The sequence below is a fragment of the Callospermophilus lateralis genome, chromosome 14, assembly GCF_048772815.1.
Source record: "Callospermophilus lateralis isolate mCalLat2 chromosome 14, mCalLat2.hap1, whole genome shotgun sequence".
Taxonomy (NCBI): Eukaryota; Metazoa; Chordata; class Mammalia; order Rodentia; family Sciuridae; genus Callospermophilus; species Callospermophilus lateralis.
In genome coordinates, this window is record NC_135318.1 from 76,073,967 (window position 1) to 76,082,344 (window position 8,378).

The 8,378-nt window shown below is 34.4% G+C and overlaps 1 pseudogene; it reads right to left on the reverse strand.

Moving 5' to 3' along the window:
• Positions 1-696: 696 nt before the first annotated feature.
• Positions 697-7,116, reverse strand: LOC143380563 (tripartite motif-containing protein 51-like; annotated as a pseudogene).
• Between the last annotated feature and the right edge of the window lie 1,262 nt (positions 7,117-8,378).

Sequence of the window (8,378 nt, forward strand, 5' to 3'; positions counted from 1 at the left end):
TTGGAGAGTTATTTTTAAGAAAGTACATTGTTATGAAGGATGCCACCCCTGTCCTCCAACATTCTGCACTGAAAGATTTCTCCTTCTGCTTCTCTGCTATGAGCATATTTATCACGAAACACACCAGAAACTGAGGCACCATGACCTAGAACTTACCTGTTTTCAGAACTGTGAGGTAGGTAAATATTTTCTTTATAATTTACTCAGTTGCAGATTTTGTGTGAAAACAACAGAAAATGGACCAAGATGAGTAAATTAAAGTTAGATAAAAAAGAAGGGAGAAAATTATGTTCTTACAACCATTGAGTCTTTATGGTTATGCTTGTTTGATTAGAGAAAAAGACATGTTCTCTTATGTTGAATTTTAACTTTATTAAATCATACTTTATCTATTCTTTCATTTGTGACAGTTCAGGAATAACGTAAAACTAGAAAGTATATTCTGTTTCATGTACCATAGGCAATTATATTTCTCAAATGAATAAATTTTTAAAAAACATAAATTTTAGGAATATATGGGCTTTTAATATTATCACCATATTTAATAACACATAAAATAGGTTTTCACAACATTAGAAGGAATGTAAAGTTAACAAAATGCAACCTGTTTGTCATGTTTGATAAGACCCAAGGTGGAGGGCTTCCTTAGATATTGAATTTCCCATACATTAGGGCATAGTCCTTATCTATGTCTGGTCAGAAGTGACTACAGCAGAAAACAAGCTAAAGATAGGGAGAAAAGGTACAGGAATGAATCCTGTATATCAGCAAATTTGAGCAACATTAATAAAGCTCACAGTTCTAACTTCATAACCCAGAAATACTCCTATTTGGCTAATGGGCCTTGGTACATATTGAAGTACAATTGGGGAGGTGGTAAAGAGAGTGCAATAGAAACCTTCCTTAACACATCCAAGAAGTAAGAGCCCCTCCAACTCATCCATCTTGTAATTTCTGTTCTTTTTCTAATAATTATTACAGACTCCAAAAGCCCAGTTCCAAGAGTTGCCCAGTTTCAAGGGTCTCCCACTTCGCCTCCCAGTAATATCTGCCAATGGTAAAAGTCTGAGTACCCCACGCAAGAAAGCATTCTGATGTTAGGTTGATCCAGGAGGCACCTTGTGGATCACATCCAACATTCATGCTTTTCAACTCTCTTTACAGGAAGACGTGGCAGTTGGCTCTTTCAGGACACAGAGTAATAGCAACTGTAAGAAAAATATTGCAGACATGAATGTAAAAAATAAGAAGTTAAAGTCTTTAAAAAAAAGTCTTCCTGTGAAGAAATGATATTACTGAGAAATGTGATATTGTAACAGCAACAATGATTTTGGATGTAAAAATCTAATAAATTATGGGCATGAATAGTAATTCTATAGAACAAATAAATTCCTTACCACAGACTCATTAATTTGTTGACAATGTGAAAATATGTGAAACCAATATCTTTTAATTTTATTTTTGTTTCAAAATAGCTACAGAGAGAATGTCCTGAACTCTCTGGAGACATAAAAAATAAGTATCAGAAAAATATTCCAATTTCAAAAAAAAAGGTGTCATTCTTTGGATGAGAGGTGAAGATTTTCTCTCTTGTAAGCTTTTATAAGCAACTGTATAAAAATCTATTTATATATTTTAGAAAGTATCACTTTATGAAATTAATTCTTATTCACATTTCCTAAATATTCAAATATATTGTACATGCTGCTGGAATCCACTTAAATCATTTCTGTTATTCCTCAAATCTTGTAATTTTAGAAAGAATAATTAAATATTTATTTTTGCAAATCTTTTCACTATCCCTAAGTTTTCTGCATGTTCTGCACTGCCCTGAATTTATGAGATTTACATGTAGCTTTTTATATTGAGCAAACTGAAATCATTTTTATTTTTATTTTCCTTTCTTAGTGATAAAGTTGATTTATTTTCTTGGATTTTCTATAGCTATTCAATATTTTATGTCATATAAATCATATATACCCATGGTACAAACAACATAAAGTACTATTCAACTATTTACCCCCCAAAGCTTCTCCTAACAATTCAAATTTAGCAGAGTAAGGTGGCTTATGTCTGAAATCCCAGAAGACTGGGATAAGCAGATGAAAAGTTCAATGCCAGCTTGGGCAAATTCATGAGACTCTGTTGCAAAAAATACTAGGGGCTGCATATGTGGCTAACTGGTAGGGTGCTTGCCTAATATGTGGGAGGCCCCAAGTTAAAATGCCAGGGCCATTTTTTTAAAATACTGAACATACTGAAATACTGCATAAATTTGTTTGTGAAATTGAATAATGAAACTTAAATCTGAGTATAGCTCTGTTTATTAAAATTACCAATTTTTATATTGCTTGTTTTATATATACCTCAGGACATATGAGCCCTGATTATATTTATGTAGTTTTTTTTTATTTTTCACTCTTTATACTGTAAATTTGACTATAGATACATACTCAAGGATTTGCATTCATATTATTTATTTATAAAAATAAGTAAGATATTTAATAAAAGGGAAATACCACCCATGTGGTCCTAAGAACAAATAATACATATGAGAATACTGCCAAAGCGCTTATCTTTACCTTGAAAGCAATTGAGCTGTGGATTAATCCAGTGATGGGCCCTGCACTGGGTTCTGGATTCAGAGGCTGGGCTATATACAGCTGCATAGATTCAATCCTGCAATAAAAAAAGATGCAGTGAACACATGTAAAGTCAGAAAATCATAACTTTTCTTGATATGACCCTTTATAAAAATTCTAGCAACACACAGCTGTGGAAATACAGAAATGATCACTTTGTGAAATTAATTCTTATTCACAGTTCCTAAATATTTAAATATATTTTAAATGCTGTTGAAATCCATTTTAATCCTTTCTGTTACTCCTCAAATTCTGTAAATATGCTTAGTTTTCTGTTTACTTGCATATATATAAGAGTAAAAATCTGGTGTCCATTTCCAGTCTGCACTGAAATCTCCCTATCTGCAGTCAAAAGCTTCTCTAAGAACTAGAACTGGCTATTTCCTCCTTCACAGGGAGACTGTCAGAAGAATTCTAGGCAGTGATATCTGGTTTCTGGAGCTGAGCTAGCCTGGAGGACCCACAGAGTTCTAATGCTTTAAGTTTATTTCAACTATCATTTTAAACTGTCAACTTATACATACAAAATTAACAAATCTCTAGAGGTTTCACACATTGGAGCACTCTACCTCTCCTGTTAGCCTGTGAGGTGTTTGACTTCATCAGCCTTGTGTACACTTAGTATTTCTCCTTCATCTGCATAGTCTTTCCAGAACTGGAAAGAAAACCAGGAATGGAAGGATTTTGAAATAATTTCTCTTTTGCGACATTTTTATTGAAGCTACTCCTAAAATTACTGAGAATGAGAACTAAGAGAGATGTCAAATTAGGTGGGGGAAGAAAAAATTAGATCAATGACAAAAGGGACTGAGTATTCCAATGAATCATGCGCTATAATAGTCCTGACAAGTACTGTAAAAACTGCAAAAGGATCTGTTGTGAGGCATGTAAACATTCACCTGTACATTGTGTCTCCAATGACCTGGGAAAAGAAAAATAAAAATTCGGAGTGATTTTTACAAGATCCCTCTACCATTAAGTACAGTGTGAGATTTTTGAATCAGCTCCAGAAGCTACTAGTTTCCAAGAAGTTCTGTCTTCCATCCTAGGGTGCATTTCCAAATTCTTTTCTACTCAATAGAACACAGTCCACTATAGAATCCTGGTAAAGTGTGGTTCTGCAATATTCTGTGTGTGTGGGAGGGGATGATGCTGTGGAGTCTGGGTTCTGCTGCAACCATAAATAAATCCCAGCAATTGTCTAAAGACCCTGTGTCTCAGGTGAGCAGACACAAAGCAGTAACAATAAGGTCAATATTCCTGAATCACCCCATCTTGTTATGTCTGTGAATTAACAAGAATACCCATGTGCAGCTTACTACTTGGTGAATTTCTAAAAGTCCCAAATATGTTGTTGATTTTCAGAAGGGGACTATCCATTAATCATTCCATACATTTTTGTTACTTACAGATAACATAGGAGGGATCCGTGTTTTTAGAATTTCTTGGAAGAAGTGACCTCTTAGCAAAGTAATCACAGTTATGGAGAAATATGTTTGTACAACCAAACTTGAAGCAACAAGGGAAGTGGATTTCAGTTGTGAAATGCAATAGCTATATATGCCTTTCCTATATCCCCATGTATCAGTAGTTACCTGGAGTGACTCCACATCTTGTCTGTGGCATATTTCCTTCAGGTCCTCTTGAGATCTCTGTCATATGAATCATTCTGGTTTTACTCTCTTTGAGCTGCTCAAAAATGTCTTTCCTCTCTTTCTGCATCCTGTCTGAATGATGCCATTCTTCCTCATAGTAAAATGGAGGCATCTTCCCATATTCAACTCTGATTGCTTCTCTTCTTAAATTTATGTAGTTCTGCAGTAAAATTAAATTCATCAAAATATGAACCTATCCCTCTAAATCCTGTTGAAACTCCCTAATTCTAGGACTTCACTTTCCAATATTTATATATCAATATACCACCATTGGAATTCCACATCAGGTACTATCACAAGAATGGGATTCTAATCAGAATAAGTTATAATCTAAGTATGAATAATATGTCAAAGTACATTCTGTCATGTGTATTTTAAAATGACAAACAAACAATAAAATAAACTCCCAGATTCTTATTTGTATTATTAACAATCATATTTAAGCCTTCATCTTGTCAAACTTTCAGAATCCACAAATTTTTATTCCTTTCCTTTTTTACAAATACTCATGGCTCGTTTCTTTCTTTCTAATTAATTTGCTGAGGCTAGACTCAAACTTGTAATCTTTCTGCCTTAGCCTCCCAATCAGCTGAGTTTACAAGACTGCACTACCATGTCCTTTTCTCTGCATCATGGCCAACAGTTTTAATCAACAGGTTACATTCACTTAATTCATGATAAAGAGTTTTCTTAAACAATCCACACACACACACACAAAAAAAATTTGTTTTATCCTTTCCAACTCATATGTGAGGAAACATAACCCATTTCATACTTAAGGACTTTAGACTACAATGAATACATTGAAATCCATTCACTCTTCTTGAGTTTAAGCCAAGTCACTTACACCTAAATACTGTAACTTCAGAGTACAATAGTCATCTCCAAGCACGTCACCCAGCTAACTGTAATACGGAAGTGTCATTTAGCACCTGATCTTATTATCTCTCTGAGACCATTCTCTTAAATTCTCTTCAAAAGTCATTCCAATCTATGACATCAACTTCACCATACCTTCAGTAACCTCCCTCCCAATATACCAGTGCAATTATTTATCATGTGCTTCTCTCTGGGTTGACATTCTATGGCTATGTTCCTCTTCCGAACTTAAAGTATTTTTTTAGTTAAAAATTTTGCCACCAACTATTTAAAATTTAAACCAAATTTGCAGTCTGTGCTCTTATACTCATTTTCACCTTTCCTGCATAATTAGTCTAAAAAATGTTATCGTGCTCTAATATATCAAGAATTTTACTTATTTACATGATGGTCATTTTCCTTTCTGATTGGTATCTTAACCTTTCCAATAAGAGATTTTTGCAGCCTTGTTTTCTGCATGTTATTTAGCTTATTATTTGTAATAGAGTTATCATGAAACAATTTTTAAATTAATTTTAATTTAAATTATAAGACACTCAGGATAAACATCCACAAAGAAAATTAGTTATTTAAAAATTATTCTCAAATTTGTAATCTTCTACTCAAACACAAAGCTGCTTCACTAATCATATTTCCTCTCCATACTTTATATTATGTTGTTAAATATTAATTCTTTGGAGTAATTTCAGACTGTTCTTATATTTGAACCATTTATCCCTCTCTCTGAAATTTTGCACCCATTTATGACCACTTATTTTTCACTAGCAGTCAGCTTAATCTGCTTTGGAAGCTACATTTGAATTTTCAGTAACAACCAAATGTCACTTTGCCTGCCATTTACATCATCCCAGAACATATGACATTTTGAAATGGCCTAGTTTTTTATACCTGTTGTGTAAGTACTAAGTGTACCTTTACATGTAGTAAAGCAGAGTGATTTTGATAATATCTGTGTCTCAAATAGAAACCCTATCTAAGGGCCACACTGGTATTACTAGAAACTGAGGAAATACTTTTACTATTTACTCCTCCCCTTTCTTGTTCAATCCTAGAGAACACTAGAGTTTTAGATCTATTTCTTACTTTAAATATTGCATATATGACCCCTAAGTTTATGTTGAAGGCAGAAGTATAGCACTAACCTCCCATGAGTCCATAGTCAATATCTCCGTGGCCAGGTTTCTATGACTTTCACAATATTTTTTCCCATAAACATTGCATTTTCTTCAGCAGATTCTTCTGTACAAGAACCATAAGTTAGAGAAGCAGTAAAAAAATAGTGTAACATTCAGACCTTCACATAGGGAAGAAATCAGAAATGAGAGATAAATTAACCTCATTGAAAATAATAGGGTCATTATGTTTTCTTTGTTCCTTTCAGATGTTTGTCAAATATGGGAAGCCTGAGACTTGGAACCCAGAAGGCATTCTGAATGGGAAACATAGAGTCATCTGTTCCCCCAAGAAAACAGACCCATGTTGATTTCTTTGATCTTTTAAGAATGGATCTTCAGAGGAATCACTTTCCCTGTGCTCCTCAGCAGCACTTTCGATTGGCCATGTGTGTGAGCTTCATGTTCCTGGGATTTAGAGCAGAGCAAACAGAGAAAGTTCTTGTCTTCTTCACAGAAAATCTTCTTCATCTCCTTATGAGCCTCACGCATGTGTTACTCCAAGCTCAGAAATTGCCAAAGACTGTTTTTTATCTTGATCAGGGCTGCCAGTTTCTTCACACAAACATTTGTTTTAAAGTCTCTCTTCTGTACCATCTGCTTGCATAAAGAGAAGGTAACAAGAACTGAGAGATCATGCCAGCCAAGGTAGATACAGGGCCTAAAAAAGCTGTGCCCACAGGCTAAGGTAACTGGATCTATAAAGTACTTCATGCAGATAGGGCAGATGATTTCCTTCCGGAAGGCTTGCTTGATTCTGGAATCCATATTTTTGAAGAAGAAGAAGAAGAAGAAGAAGAAGAAGAAGAAGAAGAAGAAGAAGCAACATGTTATTTCTGAGCCTGATTAGGCAAAATGGTTCTTCATACCCATACCTGGGGAGTAATAACTACATGTTAATTTTCTTAAAAAATGGTCATTAAAGTAGTACAAACTCTATTCTATAACACAAAAGAACTGATGCACAAGGAGAGCCTTCAGCTTTATGTCAGGCATAATTCTGACTAGATAATTCATATTCCTGCCATACTGAGTTTCTGCTCCCACCAGAATAGAAATATGAATATAAATCATCTGGCTGTGGGTGTAGGACTTGGGTCATAAGGGGCCTACAATTATAATTGTTTCCATTCATCTTTTCAATAAAGGGAAAATGAAAGCAGGTTTATTGAGGAAAGTCTACTTGGGCCAATGAAGTATGAGAAGTTCACTAGAAAGAGCCCAGCTCTTTAAAAGTAAAACTCACAATATCAAATATATATATATATATATATATACTTGAAACCAATAGGAAGCATAATTATAAAACGGTATTTTTTAGGTTGACCAGAAGTTGGGTGTTCCACAAAGGATGCCTGCACGCTGGAGAGTTGGAAGAACAAGTAGCTGTACAGTTCAAGAGGCTTAAGCTTCAAAACAAGAGGGATCAATTCCAAGTCAAAGACTGCAAGTTTCTGGAAACTCCCTAGGGAATCACTGGCAGAGTCTGCTTTGGAAGAGTGAAGAAGCCAGAATCAGACAATTTCAGATGCTCAAAACAGCAATCAAGAAACAGTTCAAAAAGAATCAAGATGGCATCTGCTGTTGCTTCTTTCTTCTTTCTTCTTCCTATTTTTATTCCATTCAATCCATCACCCTATTGGACTGTATTGCCCCCAATTAGGGAGAGTCTTCATTTCAGTTGGCTATTCCATATGCTAATCATTCCTAGACACACCCTCTTGACCCGCCCAGAAATCTTTAAATCTTCTTTATTTCTTAATCCAACCAAGGTGACAATTCACCTTAACCATTGCACACATAAACCACATCAATTCAAAAAATAAAACCAATCTAGGTTTTCTGTAAGGGTAAGAAATAATAAAAAAAATTGTTTTTTGTTGGTTTAGTTTTGTTTCTGTTTTAATCTTGAGGATTAAAAAACTAGATAAATTATTTTTAAAAAACAATCTTATTACAATCAACATGTTATTTTCATCACAACCTTATTTCTTGGGTACTCTAACAATTATAATCCTGATTTCTGGCAG